Source organism: Cnephaeus nilssonii (assembly GCF_951640355.1).
Source record: "Cnephaeus nilssonii genome assembly, chromosome: X".
NCBI classification, from domain to species: domain Eukaryota; kingdom Metazoa; phylum Chordata; class Mammalia; order Chiroptera; family Vespertilionidae; genus Cnephaeus; species Cnephaeus nilssonii.
Genome location: NC_137071.1, coordinates 56,415,090 through 56,431,094, shown reverse-complemented (window position 1 = coordinate 56,431,094; position 16,005 = coordinate 56,415,090). Strand labels below are relative to the sequence as shown.

The 16,005-nt window shown below is 40.5% G+C and overlaps 1 pseudogene across 1 annotated transcript; it reads left to right on the top strand.

Moving 5' to 3' along the window:
• Positions 1-608: 608 nt before the first annotated feature.
• Positions 609-1,304, top strand: LOC307096255 (peroxiredoxin-1-like; annotated as a pseudogene). Its single transcript has one exon. The product of its transcript is annotated as a peroxiredoxin-1-like (transcript).
• Positions 1,305-16,005: the final 14,701 nt, after the last annotated feature.

The following is a 16,005-nucleotide window of genomic DNA, read 5'->3' as shown; positions in this document are numbered from 1 at the left end:
GTTTTTTTTTGTTTCCTCTTTGATGTATTTGGTAACCCTAATATTGTTTAATAGCATGTTATTTAGCTTCCCAGTTGAATTCTTTTTGAGTGTTTTTATTATTATTTTGTTTCTAATTTTATGCATTTTGATCTGAGAAGATTCTTGATATTATTTCAATCTTCTGGAATCTGAAGAGACTTTTCCTGTTTCCCAATATGTGGTCTATCTTTGAAAATGTCCTATGTGCACTCGAGAAGAATGTATATTCCATAGCTTTTGGGTAAAATGTTCTGAAGGTGTGAATTAGTTTTTTCTGTTCTAGTGAGTCATTTAGGTTTGCTATTTCTTTGTTGATTTTTTTGTCTAGAAGATTTATCCAGTGATGTCAATCAAGTATTAAAGTCACATATTATGATTGTCTTGCTGTTGATGTCTCCCTTGATATCTCCCAGATTTTTTTATGTATTTGTGTGGTCCTGTATTGGGTGCATATATGTTTGCCAGAGTTATATTCTCTTGTTGTATTGATTCCTTTAGTATTAAGGAATAGCATAAATAGGTTTTTGTGAGTCTTCTTCCTGCTTCACTGGTTTTGTCATTTTTGCCTCAGTGCTTCTTATAGCAAGATGTCTTTAGGGAATGCTAAATTTGGGCCCCTTTCCCCAACTTCACAGCCACAGCTATTATGCCAGATGGTCAGTTCAAAGATATCAGCCTATCTGACTACAAAATACAATATGTGGTGTTCTTCTTTTACCCTCTTGACTTTACCTTTGTGTTCCCTATAGATTTCATTGCTTTAAGTGGTAGGGCAGAATAGTTTAAGAAACACAACTGCCAAGCGATTGGTGCTTGTGTGGATTCTCACTTCTGTCACCCGGCATGGATCAACACACCCAAGAAACAAGGAGGACTGGGATCCATGAACATCCCTTTGGTGTCAGACTCCAAGTGCATCATTGCTCAGGACTATGTGGTCTTAAAGGCTGATGAAGGTATCTCATTCAGGGACCTCTTTATCATTGATGATAAAGGTATCCTTCACCAGATCACTGTGAATGACCTTCCTGCTGGCCACTCTATGGATGAGAATCTTAAAGTAGTTCAGGCTTTCCAGTTCACTGACAAACATGGGGGAGTGTGCCCAGCTGACTGGAAACCTGACAGTGATACCATCAAGCCTAATGTTCAGAAGAGCAAAGAAAATTTCTCTAAGCAGAAGTGAGCACTGGTCATGCAGCAATATACAGCCATGAGAATAGAACCTCTCTTTTACTATTGTCATACTTAAAACAAGATCTTAGACTTAGCCCAGATGTGGCCTTTCCTGTAGGGTTTGGGGAGGGTCAGCCATACTTCTTCTGGAGGAAATTATCTAATGTGAACAGTAGTAGAACATCACCTTTGATATTATGTAGTTTCTATTAAACTTGAACTGAGAAAAAAAAAAGAGAAAGAACTAGCAGAAATAGCCTTCCTTACTTCTTGTTATGGCCTTTACATTGAGGTCTATTTTGTCAGATATAAGTATGGCTACCCCACTTTTTTTTTTTTTCATTTCCATTTGCCTGAAGAATTTTTTTTCCTTCCCTTCACTTTCAATCTGTGTGAGTCCTTAGCTCTGAGGTGGGTCTCTTATAGACAGCATATATATGGGTCATGTTTTCTTATCCATTCAGCTACCCTATGTCTTTGATTGGAGCATTTTATCCATTACATTTAAGGTTATTATTGATAATTCCTTATTTGTTGTCATTTCCTTTATGGCTGTGTTTCTCCTTTTTTTCCCCCATCCCTACTTCTTATACCATTCCCTTTAGGATTTCTTGCTTTTCTGGTTTGGTGGCAATTAACTCCCTTAGCCTGTTTTTGTCTGAAAAGCTCCTGATTTCCCCCTTCAATTTTTAATGATAGCCTTGCTGAATTGATTAGCCTTGGATTGAGTACGTTTCTTTTAATTACTTTGTATATTTCATTCCATTCCCTTCTGGCCTAATGTGTTTCTGTTGAGAAATCATTTGATGGTCTAATGGGAAATTCTTTGTAGGTAACTTTCTGTCTCTCTCTTGCAGCCCTTAAGATTCTTTCTTTAGCGTTAATGTTTGCCATTGTAATTACGACCTGTCTTTGTTTGAGTCTTTTTGGTTTCATCTTCTTTGGGAATTTCTGTGCTTGTGTGACTTTTTTCCCTCAAGTCAGGGAAGGTTTCTGTTATTATTTCTTCAAATAGGTTTTCTATTACTTGCTCAACTTCTATTCCTTCTGGTTTCCCTATTATGCAGATGTTGCTTTGTTTCACATTGTCCCAAATCTCCCTTAAACTCTCCTTCTGCTTTTTAATTTTTTTTTCCCAATTGCTGTTCAGGTTGGGTGTTTTTCTACACTGTCTTCCAACTCACTAATTCTGTCCTCCACTTCTCTTAGTCTACTGTTGAAACCTTCCATTGCATTCTCTATTACAGCTATGTCATTCTTCATTTCCTCTCAATTCTTACACATGTTGGTTAATTTCCTATCCAGATGTTTCAACATCCTTATAATCATTACTCTGAATTCTTTCTCTTGCTTGCATTTAGATCCCTCTTTGACGATTCCTTCTTTTTTGTTTCTTTGGGGATTGTTTCTTTGTCTCCTCATTTTTGCTCTCCCTTTGTATTCCTTTCTATGTAATGTGAGTTGCTGTCACTTTCTGGCTCTGGGCAAACTGCTTAAGGTCCGAGAGGTTGAAGCCCCTAATGGTCCAATGGTCTTGGACTCCTTAGTCCAGAGGCAGGATCTGCCTTGAGTCTCACATCTTGTCTCTGCTCCGAGTTGTATTCCCTTCCTCCATGGAATTGGTCCCTCAGTTGTCCACTGCAGGTGCTGGGGTTTGTGGGGGTGCATGCACAGTTCCCCTGGTGTGCAACTCCCTGTGAGGTACCAGAGCCCTCTGGCATGCAATTCAATGTGCAGCCCCAGTGCCTGCAACAGGGTAGTGGCTTAGGACCCTCTGGTTCACCCCATGGGCATGGTTCTGTGCCAGGTTTCCGCCATATGCACTCATCAGTGCAGTCCTGGAGCCTGGGCTGGGAAGGGTGTGGGGTCCCTCTATCTTGCACTCACAGCACAAGGTCCTGGAACGTGGGACCTGGGATTAGAGGTCCAGGAGCTCCAGCGTGGAAGTAATCATGTGGAGTTCTCTCTGGCCTACAGTCACAGGGGACATCTGGGAACCTGTAGCAAAGTAGGGTGCCACTCACTGCAGGGGCACGGTTGTGGTCCCTCATGAGTTATAGCTGGTGAGCAACTCACTGTACAGGTTCCGGGTATTGTCTGAGGGCAGTTAGGGTTTTGTGTGGTTGTGCTCCTACCCTCCACTGCTCCCCCTTCAAGATGGCAAGGGCTCCCCCCTAAGCTGCACTCAGCTTAGGAGTGCCTGTGGTGGTAGCAGGGGCTCCCTGTCCAGGAAAGCCCAATCCTTCAGTCCCTGCAACTCCTGCAAGATCTAACTGTTCTTCATTTACCCACACACACACCACACATGTCCACACACTCCCCTCTCACTCCTTTACTCACACTCTCTCCTTTATTGCAGTCCTGCTGGGCACCATGTTGGGATCCCTGAGAACTGCAGCCTGTAATTTGTTTTAATCTGTAACTAGTCCAAGTTACTTTCAAATAACACTATACCACTTCACAGGTAGTATGAATACCTTATAATAAAAAATAATTCGAATTCCTTCCTCCTGTCTCTGTAGCATCACTGTCATTTATTTCACTTATATGTAAATACATAAATTTATAGGGTGTTCCAAAAAATGTATACATTCATTTTGAATAATTATAAAGGCAGTATTTATTAAAATACATTTCATTTTCAAAATTAAACTATCTGCTGTTAAAGTGTGTATACATTTTGGGGGGATACCCTGTATATGATATGTACATAAGAATACAAAGTAAAATACATTGTTGATATTATTATTTTGATCAAATAAGAATAAGAGTGACCTCTCTGGGGTGGTTGCCTCCTCACCAACTGGGACATTCCTGAATTGATGGTTCCTTTTAGGACACAGGAGCTTTCTTTTCATATTGTGCAGACAAGTGTGTCCTAAATGAGGCATTTTACTATGCCTGTGGATTTTTGTAAAACCCTGGTGAAAGCAATAGAAAGTTTAGAAAGGAGAATTAACTAAACGGGCTACAATGATACTTACATCATCCATTTAAAATGAGCTTATAATGTTTTGTTAATAAGCAGTACATCTTGTGCATGCAGAAATGAATTCACCCCTCCCCTATATTTCTTAAGGTAATGGAAGACTGTTAAAGACAGCTGATACAGAGACCACTTGCTCCTTTCCAACAGCAACACTTTGTTTTGCCTCTTTAAATATATTTTTATTGATTTCAGAGAGGAAGTTGAGAGGGAGGGAGGGAGGGAGGGAGGGAAGAAGGAAGGGGGGAGAGAGAGAGAGAGAGAGAGAGAGAGAGAGAGAGAGAGAGAGAGAGAGAAGAGAGAGAGAGAGAGAGAAACATCAAAGATGATAGAAAATCATTAAACAGCAGCCTCCTGCACACCCCTCTATGGGGATGGAGCCTGCAACCCTGGGGCATGTGCCCTTGACTGGAATCAAACTCAGGACTCTTCAGTCCCCAGGCCGACACTCTATCCACTGAGCCAAACCAGCTAGGGCTGTTTTGCCTCTAAATTATGATGTGCACAAATCTTCTCTTCAATGCAATGTATCTAAAGTTTTGATGCCTGTAACTTTTTTTGGTTAAGATTGTTTACGAATAAGGAATTTATTTTACACCATGTATGTCATCCATGTCAACCAAGATGGGGGTAATCATTGAAATGCCAGCCTTCTAAATTAAATGTTTTGGAATTCAATGAGTAAATAAATGTTGCTTTGGAGATGTTTTTAAAAAAGAATAAGATATATTAAAGTGTTAATTTTACCTTAATGCAATCTTTCTTTGATGTGGATCTGAGTTTCTGACCTATTTTATTTGCCTTTTCTCTAAATTATTTATTGTAACATTTATTTTAAGGTAAATCCACTGGTAACAAATTCCCTCAATCTTTGTTTGTCTGAGTGTTATCAGTGAATTTCCTGAGCCTCCTTCCAGCCTCCCACCCCCCACACAGAGAATGGGGTTTCATGGAAACTTTGATTGATGATGTAAAATTAAGGGGGTTACCCAAAGTCCCATCTCTGTCTGCCCCAACATAGAAAAAGTCCAATCTTGATTTAATCAGGGCCAGAATAAAGGCCACTGACCATAGTTTCTGCTCCACGTTAAAGTATAGTCCAGTCCAGCATCCTGTATGTGATGTCAGCATGGCCATGCACATGTGGCTATGGAGGGAAAATGCAGGAACCCATGGGCAATTCAGGTCATTAAACAAGAGAGAAGAAGAAGAAGGGAGCTTTTTGTCTGGGGATTTAACCAAGAGCTTCTTCAAACTAACCAATGAACTTTCCAAGGTACCGTGCACTTCTGATGGGGTCCACCTTCTAGCCAATCTATTTTTCCCTAGGCTAGACTGACAAGAAAACACCTTCCCTACATCATCCCAACTTCACTGCACATGTGCCCATCTCCCCTTAGTGTGATGCTTTCCCCCATTGATCTGCAGGGAATGGACCAGTGAATGGTTCTCTGGGGAGTGTGAAACTTTAGCTTCCTGATGAGGCTGCCAAGATGACCATGGTTATAATGTGTGACTCCCTTTTACTTTCTTTCCTTTATTAATATTAACAAGATTGTTACAATGATAAACTGAGAAAGTCTTTATTTCATCTTCTCTTTTGTGGGATGATTTTCCAGGGTACAGAATTTTAGGTTGGTATTTTGTTTTGTTTTGTTTTTCTCTCTCTCAACACTTTGTTTGAGTGTGTATGATGTTAGGTTATTTATTTTGTGCATTTGTAGCAATAAATGAGATTTCCATGGTGATATGAATTTGAATGACCTCTGCAAGTGTGTGTGGCAAGAGGTATGGAAAATTATATTCAGATCACAGTGAAGTGTGTGGAGGACCATGGGAGCTGGATGTCTTCACTGGCAAACATCAAAACCTATGAAGGAAGGGGTGAGAGTGTAGTGTAGGGGACATACCCGTCATCTCTTTGCTCCTTTTTCCTTCCTCTCCCTAATACTATGTTGGATCTGTCTCCAAATCTGGAAGACCAAAGGCTGAGGAGATAGTTGGCTCTAGATGACCACTCTCAAAGCCAGTTTTGTCAGAAATCCTAGATCACATGAGAAGGGTGAAAAGAGAGGACATGACTATTTCTTCTTTCATTTTCAATTAAAGGGTAGAAAGACAAAAAACTTTCTTTCTCCCAACTCCTCTTGAGGGCATGCTAGAAGTGGGAAGGAGTGGAGCAGAAAGGCTGGGAGACCTCCCTTAACAACTCACATACCACAAGCAAGGACTAAGTGTTTGGATTATATAAATAGATTAATGGAAGAGCTCTAAGCCAGAATTAACAAGCATAGCTAGGCAAGATTGCCTGGAATCTGACAGGGATCCTGTCAGTGAAAGCTGGGGCTGTTGGAACCCCAATATAAGTGTTTGGGGCTCAAGTACAGAGTGCATGGAGTCAAGAAAACTGGATCCCCGGACAGGTAGTTTGGCAGTGAGAACAAAGGGAAGAGACTGGGACTAAGAATCCTGAATTCCTGAAGACAGGAGGATGGGTATTGGAAAGAACAAATGAGGGCTGAGGCAACCAAAAAGTCTGGGTTATAGAATAGCAGTAAATCAGATTCCAGGCTCTCTGCTCAGCCTCCTCTCCTTCTTCCCTCTATTAGGCACAAGGGAAGAGAGTGGGGGGCTGGAGAATGATAAAACCATGGGTTTAGTTCTCAAGTAGTCATTCAAATACATTCAGGGACATACAGACATAGGCTGGTGAGGGAGAGAGGAATTTAGGGCTGCATTGGCCTTGAAGGAGGCTTTGAGGGATCAGGAGGCTTGGGAGAAGTGATGGGGATTGGTCCAATGGTTGCACGACTCCATCCTTTGCAGTGGACCTGTATACAGCATGTATGACCATAGCCCTCCACTTCCTCCTCATCACTCTCTGTGGAGCTCTCACCAAAGCCCCAAGGATTCTCATAAATACAGCAGCATTTTGATGAGTGGTGCCCCATGTGTTCATTGTCCACATTGTCATTGCTCCATTCCACCTTTACCTCTAGCTTCTTTTTTCAAAGTTTGATGGATTGGCTCCAGGTTCTCGAGCTAGGTTGTCAGCATAACCATTGTCTCAGTGCATGTCTCAGCCAAGCCCCAGTCTCTGTCATGATAAAGGCTTAGGAAAGGGAGGAGGGGAGGAAGGGGAAACACCCTTTCCTTGTTCTTTATCTCTTGGAACTAAGAGGTTTCCAGCTCTGAGGATAACCTGTCCAACCCCACTTCAGGCTCTCCACTTCCAGGTGTGACCTCTCTGACTCAACACTTTAAATTTTCATTCCAGCACTTCTTGCTTCATGATTTCTAAATAGAAGTTAGATGTAAGCTTTAATTATTTTTTACCTGAAGGTAATGTGGTTTTTTTAACTCTTTTTTTCAGGATATTTTATTTTTAATAGTTATACTTTGAAGATGATAGGCCTAGTGTAGCTTTTTTTTTAATTTTTCTGCTTGATATTCTCTAAACTTAATGGATTTGTGATATGGTGTCTAAAATTAATTTAGAAAATGCTCAACCATTATTGTTTTGTATATTTCTTCTGTTCCTTTCTCTCTTTCTTCTCCCTCTGATATTCCCATTACACAATATGTTACCACTTTTGTAATTGTCCTACAGTCCTTAGATATTGTATTCTTTTTTTTAGCCTTTTTTCTTTGGTTATTTATTTAAGGATTCTAATGATATATCTTCTGACTACAAAATTCCTTCTTCAGTCATGTCTAGTGTACTAATAAGTCCATCAAAGGTATTCTTCATGTTTATTACCTTATTTATTATTCCTGGTATTTATTTTTGGGTCTTTCTTAGGATTTCCATATCTTTGCTTACATTGTCCATATGTTCTTGCATACTATAATTTATTTATTAGAGTCCTTGGAATATTAATTATAGTTGTTTTAATTCCTGATTTGAAAATTCCAACATCCCTGCAATGTCTGTTTTGGTGTTCGTTCTGTCCCATCAAATGGTATTTTTGTCTTTTAATATAACTTGTAAATTTTTTTTCCTTGATAGCTAAGACACGATGTTCTAGATTAAAGAAATGACTATAAATAGTCCTTTGGTAATTGGTACAAAATGGTATCAATTTGGTAATATTGATACCATTGTAGTCAACCCAGTTATTAATTAATTAACAGGAAAGGAGCAATGGGAAGACCAGATAATATAGTCATGCCATTTGTCTCAGAAAACTGCAGTTTAACGCTCTCCAGGTTTGTTCCCCACAGATCCTGGGGGAAGAGACTGGACAAAGAATAGACACATGCCTAGTAAAATCTAGATGACATAGGGGAAAGTGTTTGCCTAATAGACCTCTGCAATCCCCTAAAACATTAACCTTACAATAATCAACTTGCTTTTTGGCCCAGTATAAATTTCTTGTTTTTGCTCCTTTCTTCCATAAGTATTTCATCTTGTACAGCTTCTTGGAGCCCTTTTATACCTGGTATATTGGTTGCTGCCTGATTTAAATTGAATTTTGTTTAATAAATTATTGAGATAGTTAACATGTCTCAAGTTTATCTTTTCATGGTTCTGCTATCAGAAGAGAGAACCAAAGGAGACCCCTAGTAACCCCCAAGGGCAACAAGCAACTAGACTATGGTACCCATTGAGTTCTTGAGCTTACTGATTTCTTGCTGACTCTGGAGCTCATGGTTAAGTCCCTCCCAGATCCTAGCTCCACAGCTTTTGTGTTACAACCTTTCAGACTTTATTTAAACAATTATTTTTCCAGACTTGTTCCAGAAACCAACCAGAGACAGAGTGAGTCTTACTTAGAAACCAGACTGGGTCCAATGTTTAACTGGGTTTGGCTTAAGTTGGACAGGGTCTGCAGTTGGACGGGTTCAACTTGGAAATTGGACTCAATCCAGGGTCAGACTGGGTCTAACTTAAGCTAAACTGAGTGCAGTTTTAAGCCTTCCTTGGGTGAATAAAAGTTTGTTTTAAGGCCAACAAGAAGGTTAGCCTTACCAAAGATAATCTTGAATTACAGTGTCCACAGTGAAGAACTTTTTAACCTAGATCTCCTTGTGTAACATGTAATGAACCTAAAGCAGTTATATTTTAACGCAAAAAATAAAATTTAAAAGCTATCAGACCTACATTATAAAATTTCCAAAAGCCCATTAACATCATATTAATGTTCATTACATGTTACGTAATTTTACCATGAGATGAACTGCCAATAAAAATTTTTGTTAACACTTTAGGAACAGCTTTTTGTCCAGTACAATCAACTTTTCTAGAATATTTGCTTATTTCAGTCCACAGGCTGACACTCCATCCACTGAGCCAAACCAGTTAGGGTAATATTTGCTTATTTCAATTAGCCAATTTGAATTAGTCTGAAAACTTGACTACTATTTTACTGTCAAATTTAATACTTTAACAATAATCTTATTGTATCCTGTGAATATTAGTGGAAAGGATTATTTGCCTTCATGAGTAGGCCCTGAGCATTCCTGGTACTAGGCTGGATTTAGATATCAAAAATCCACTTCCCCACACCATGGGTACAAGACAACTCAAACAAGTCTTGTTGCAGTGAGAGGGCAGCACTGTGGGCCAAGTCTCTGTCTATTACCTGGGTCCCGATTTGAGCTGTGCATGGGAAGCGAAACAGCCATGGGGGCAGAAGACCTCCCTCAGAAGGGCTGATGGTTCAGATCCCTGCAAAGTTGGGGGGCTGAGGGTCTGTGACCCACCTATGTTGACCCCCAAGTTCTCTCCTGATGGCCCCTCTGCGACTGTGCCTGTCTTAGGTTGTTCCTTCCCTGAGGAATCTTACCCGTCTCTCAATGGACAAAAACTAAAAACATTTCCCCTAAGAACAGGAACAAGACAGGGATGCCAACTCTCACCACTCCTGTTTGACATAGTTCTGGAAGTATTAGCCATTGCAATTAGACAAGAAGAAGAAATAAAAGGCATCCAAATTGGAAAAGAACAAGTAAAGCTGTATTTATTTGCAGATGACATGATATTGTACATAAAAAATCCGAGACTCCGTCAAAAAACTAACAGACTTAATAAATGAATTCGGCAATGTAGCAGGATACAAAATTAACGCCAAGAAATCTATGGCCTTTCTATACACCAATAGTGAACTTACAGAAAGAGAGACTACAAAGGCAATCCCATTTACCATCGCACCAAAAAAATTAAGATACCTAGGAATAAACTTAACTAAGGAGGTAAAAGACCTATACACAGAAAACTACAGGACACTGAAAAAAGAGATAGAGGAAGACGTAAACAGATGGAAGAACATGCCATGTTCATGGATTGGTAGAATCAACATCATTAAAATGTCCATACTACCCAAAGGAATCTATAGATTCAATGCACTCCCCATTAAAATACCAACGGCATATTTCACAGACCTTGAAAGAACTCTCCAAAAATTCATCTGGAATAAAAAAAGACCCCAAATAGCCACAGCAATCCTGAGAAAGAAGAATAAAGTAGGAGGGATCTCAATACCAGATTTCAAGCTGTATTACAAAGCCATTATTCTCAAAACAGCCTGGTACTGGCACAAGAACAGACATGTAGATCAATGGAATAGAATAGAGAATCCAGATATTGACCCAAACCACTATGCTCAATTAATATTTGACAAAAGAGGCATGAACATACAATGGAATAAAGACAGTCTCTTCAATAAATGGTGTTGGGAAAATTGGACAGATACATGCAAAAAAATGAAGCTAAATCACCAACTTACTCCATACACAAAAATAAACTCAAAATGGATACAGGACTTAAACATAAGATGGGAAACCATAAAAATACTAGAGGCATCCACAGGCAACAAAATCTCAGACATATGGCAAAAGAACTTCTTCACCGATACTGTCCCTAGGGCAATGGAAGCTAAAGAGAAAATAAACAAATGGGACTATATCAAAATAAAAAGCTTTTTTACAGCAAAAGAAACTATCAACAAAACAACAAGAAAGACCACTGCATGGGAGAACATATTTGCAAATGGTATGACTGATAAAGGTTTAATCTCCAACATCTACAGGCAGCTTATACAACTTAATAAAAGGAAGATAAATGATCCAATAAAAAAAAATGAGCAACAGATCTAAATAGAATCTTTTCGAAAGAAGACAGAAGGAAGGTCAAGAGACACATGATAACATGCTCAACGTCACTAATTATCCGAGAGATGCAAATCAAAACAACAATGCGGTACCATCTCACACCTGTCAGAATGGCTACCATCAACAAATCAACAAATGACAAGTGTTGGCGAGGATGTGGAGAAAAAGGAACCCTCGTGCACTGCTGGTGGGAATGCAGACTGGTGCAGCCACTGTGGAGAACAGTATGGAGTTTCCTCAAAAAACTGAAAATGGAACTCCCATTTGACCCAGTAATCCCACTCCTAGGAATATATCCTAAGAAACTGGGAACACCAATCAGAAAGGATATATGCACCCCTATGTTTATAGCAGCACAATTTACAATAGATAAGATTTGGAAATACCCTAGGTGCCCATCAGCAGATGACTGGATCAGAAAACTATGGTACATCTACACAATGGAATATTATGCTGCCATAAAAAAGAAGGAATTCTTACCATTTGCAGCAATCTGGATGGAATTGGAGAACATTATGTTAAGTGAAACAAGCCAGTCACTGAAAGATAAATACCACAGGATCTCACTCATTTATGGATAATAAAGAATATTATAAAATTGAACAAAAAGATAGATACAGAGGCAGTAAAGCATCAAACAGTTTGTCAAATTACAGCAGGAAAGTTAGGGAGAGGTGGGGAAGATAAGAGATCAATCTAAGGACTTGTATGCATGCATATAAGCATAACCAATGGACGCAAAACTCTGGGGGGTGAGGGAATATATGGGAGTGGGGTGGGGGGCAATGGTAAGATATGTACACATATAATACCTTAATAAAAAAATTGGAAAAAAAATAAAATTTTCAAAAGCCTCCTAATATTTAAATAAAAAAAGGGGGGATAGTAGAAGATTATCATGTAAGGAAAAATATCCTGTAAGTAAATTACATCTAGAAAATTTTTACTTTAGAAAATTAACTTTCATTTGTAATGCTAATAGCAAGACACCCATGAAAAACACACATGGTGTCAAAACAAGCCAAAGGAAAATGGTTTGGGCAAAAAATGAAAAAGAATTGCAAGTCAAATTTATGGAAAATATTCCTTTATTAACTTTTGGTCGAGAATATGTTTGTATATTTTCAGAAAACAACTCCAAGACCATGTCGATTCCTGCAACAGAAAGGAATTTACAGGACTGCTCCAGCCATGAAGACAGAAGGGAAACAGTCCAGAGATGGAAGACGCTGAAGATGCCTTGCCATACTAGCAGTCACCAGCTGTGTGTCTCTGCAGGTTGCCCAGGACCAAACCAGAGAGGGTCGGACCTGCATTACCACCATCTGTCCACCATCCAGAAGTTAAATATCATTGCTAACATGTACACATAAGGAACTGTTTGACATTGAAATTGGGACTCAAAAGAACTCCTGGCCCAGAAATAAACTCACTACAGACTGATTCATTTGCCTCTCAGCATAACCATTATTTCTTGTCGCATTTTTTATTCTTATAAGTGTATTTCTTGTATCACATGATCTCACTCATCTAGGGGAAATAATGAACAACATAAACTGATGAACAAAAACAGCCCCAGAGACAGGGAAGCATCTATCAGACTGTCAACCCTCAGAGGGAAGGCAGGGGAGGGTGGGGGAAAGGGGGAGAGATCAACCAAAGGACTTGTATGCATGCATATAAGCCTAACCAGTGGACATGGACAACAGGGGGGTGGGGGCATACGTGAGGAGGGGTTTGAGGTGGGAATGGGGGGATGAGGAGAAATATGTGATACCTTAATCAATAAAGAAAATTTAAAAAAAGAAGAGACTCTTGAGAAGATGGCGACCGGCAGGAAGGTAGGGAGAGAGAGAGTGTGAGTGAGGAACCCATAGAGGAGAGTGTAGATGTGTGTGGTGTGTGTGTGTGTATGAGATAGGGTCAGTTAGAATCTGCAGGTCTTCCAAGGGGCTCCCTAACAGGGCAGCCCTAGACAGCGGAGCCCCGCGCACAAAGCAGACACTTCTCGGCGGCTGGTGCGGACGCGGAGACCACGCCATCTTAAGAAACAGAGCTGCCTGAGACTCGGATCCTGGCTTCTGACACAAACCAGGACCCTGCAGCCACTGGGGACAGAGAACTGCTATCACAGCTTCAGACCAACAAACAACAAGAATCCAGACTTCCCCGCAGATTTCCGTGAGTCAAAGAGCCTATCCCCCTCCTCACAGGCGTGCGGAAAGCGCCATAGTAACTGATAGACCCGCCCCTCGCCCAAGCTGCCTAGCTTTGCACAGGGATGGGCTCCCCCTTAGGGAATTTGGCGCTCGAGCGCGGGTCAGAAGCAGCTCCCCATCGGGGAAATCTGTCAATGCGCACAGAGGGCTCCCCTTCGGGGAATTTGGGGGAATTTGGCTTGCGGGTCACAGCTCCCCCTTCAGGGATTCTTAGAGCGTGCACAGAGGGGCTTCCCTTTAGGGAATTTGGCACGAAGGACGGACTCCGCCACCCTTCCGGGACTCTGGGAGAGTGCACTGAGCCAGCTCACCTTCAGGATTTTAAGAATGTGCACTCTAGCCAGTTTGGCTCAGGAGAGAGAGCACACACAGGACGCAGCTCCACTTCAGGGAATTTGGCACGCTGGACACAGCTGCCTGGGATCCCTGACTCACAGCGCATTCACACTAAGAGCCAGTGACCCCAATTGTTGGTGCGTGCACACACAGGGACCCTGATTCTCAACAATAAACCGCACAAGGCAACAGAGACTTTGACACTCGAGTCTTGGTGCAGACACAGGGAAACTCTGACTCCTGGCACATGCTAAGGATCTCATTTTCGGCACATACCAACAGTGTGGTGCAGACAGGGCCCCTGATTCTAAATGTGCACACGAGACCACATGGAACACTGGGGACACTGATCCTGGGCAAGTCTGGTTCCCACCAACCAAAGGCAGCCACACGTCCTAGTGTCAGAGCACTTCAGTGAAACTAGGGTGGAGCGAAGTCCCCACAGCACACGGCCCAGGTCCACGCAAACTGAAGCTTGAGCTTTCTGGTAATAGCCAGAATGGGGAAACGAAATAACTCACAGAGGAAAGAAAATGTGGAATCACCAAGAAAGGAAATTAGTGAAACTGAAGCTTGCAACATGACCGAAAAGGAGTTCAGAGTAATGGTCATGGAATTTATACATCGGATGGATGAGAAAATCAACAACTTATGCAAGAATCAGGAAGAAATGAAGTGATATAGCTACAATCAAAAACACCATGGAAAGTTTCAACAGTAGACTACAAGAAGCAGAGGACCGAATTAGTGAGTTAGAAGATCAGGTACAGAAACAAGCTCAATCTGAACAGCAATTGGAGAAAAAAATTAAAAAGCAGGAGGAAAGCCTAAGGGAGCTTCAGGACAACATGAAACGAAGTAACATGCGTATAATAGGGCTGCCAGAAGGACAAGAAGAGCAGCAGGGATTAGAAAATCTATTCGAAGAAATAATGACAGAAAACTTCCCTGATATGGGAAAGATAAAAGTTACGCAAGTACAGAGAGTCCCAAGCAGGATCAACCCCAAAAGACCCACACCAAGACATGTCATAATTTCAATGGCAAATATAAATGATAAAGACAGAATCCTAAAGGCGGCAAGAGAGAGACAGTTACCTACAAAGGAACACCCATCAGATTGTCAAATGATTACTCAACAGAAACACAACAAGCTAGAAGTGAATGGAAGGAGGTATACAAAGTGTTGCAAAGCAAAGGACTGAATCCAAGAATACTATATCCAGCAAAACTATCAATCAAAATTGAAGGGGAAATCAGGAGCTTTGCAGACAAAAAAAGCCTCAGGGAGTTTATGACCACCAAATCAGCAATGCAAGAATTGCTAAAGGTAATACTGTAAAACGAAGAAATAAACAGGTAAGAAGGAATACAGACACAAAAATAGATATGACCACAAACAAATACCTTTCAGTAATAACTTTAAATGTAAACGGACTAAATGCTCCAATCAAAAGACATCGAGTAGCTGAATGGATGAAAAAACACGACCCATATATATGCTGTCTACAAGAGACCCACCTCAGAACAAGAGACTCACACAGATTGAAAGTGAAGGGATGGAAAAATATCTTTCAGGCAAATGGAAATGAAAAAAAAAGCTGGTGTAGCAATACTTATATCTGACAAAATAGACCTCAAAGTAAATGCCATAACAAGAGATAAGGAAGGCCACTTCATAATACTAAAGGGAGAAATCCAACAAGAAGAAATAATTCTGGTAAACATATACGCTCCCAATATAGGAGCACCCAAATACATAAAAATACTCCTGGAGGATATCAAGGGAGAGATTAATAGCAATAAAATCATAGTAGGAGACTTTAATACCCCACTATCACCACTGGACAAATCCTCTAAACAAAAAATCAGCAAAGAAACAGCAATCCTAAATGACACACTAAACCAGATGGAATTAATTGACATCTTCAGAACATTTCACCCCAAAGCCACAGAATATACATTCTTCTCAAGTGCACATGGGTCATTTTCAAAGCTAGACCATATGCTGGGTCACAGGCAAAGTCTCTTCAAATTCAAGAAGATAGAAATTATATCAAGCATCTTCTCAGATCACAGTGGCATAAAACTGGAAATCAACTACAATAAATACAATCCAAAGAAATCAAACACATGGAGACTAAACAGCATGCT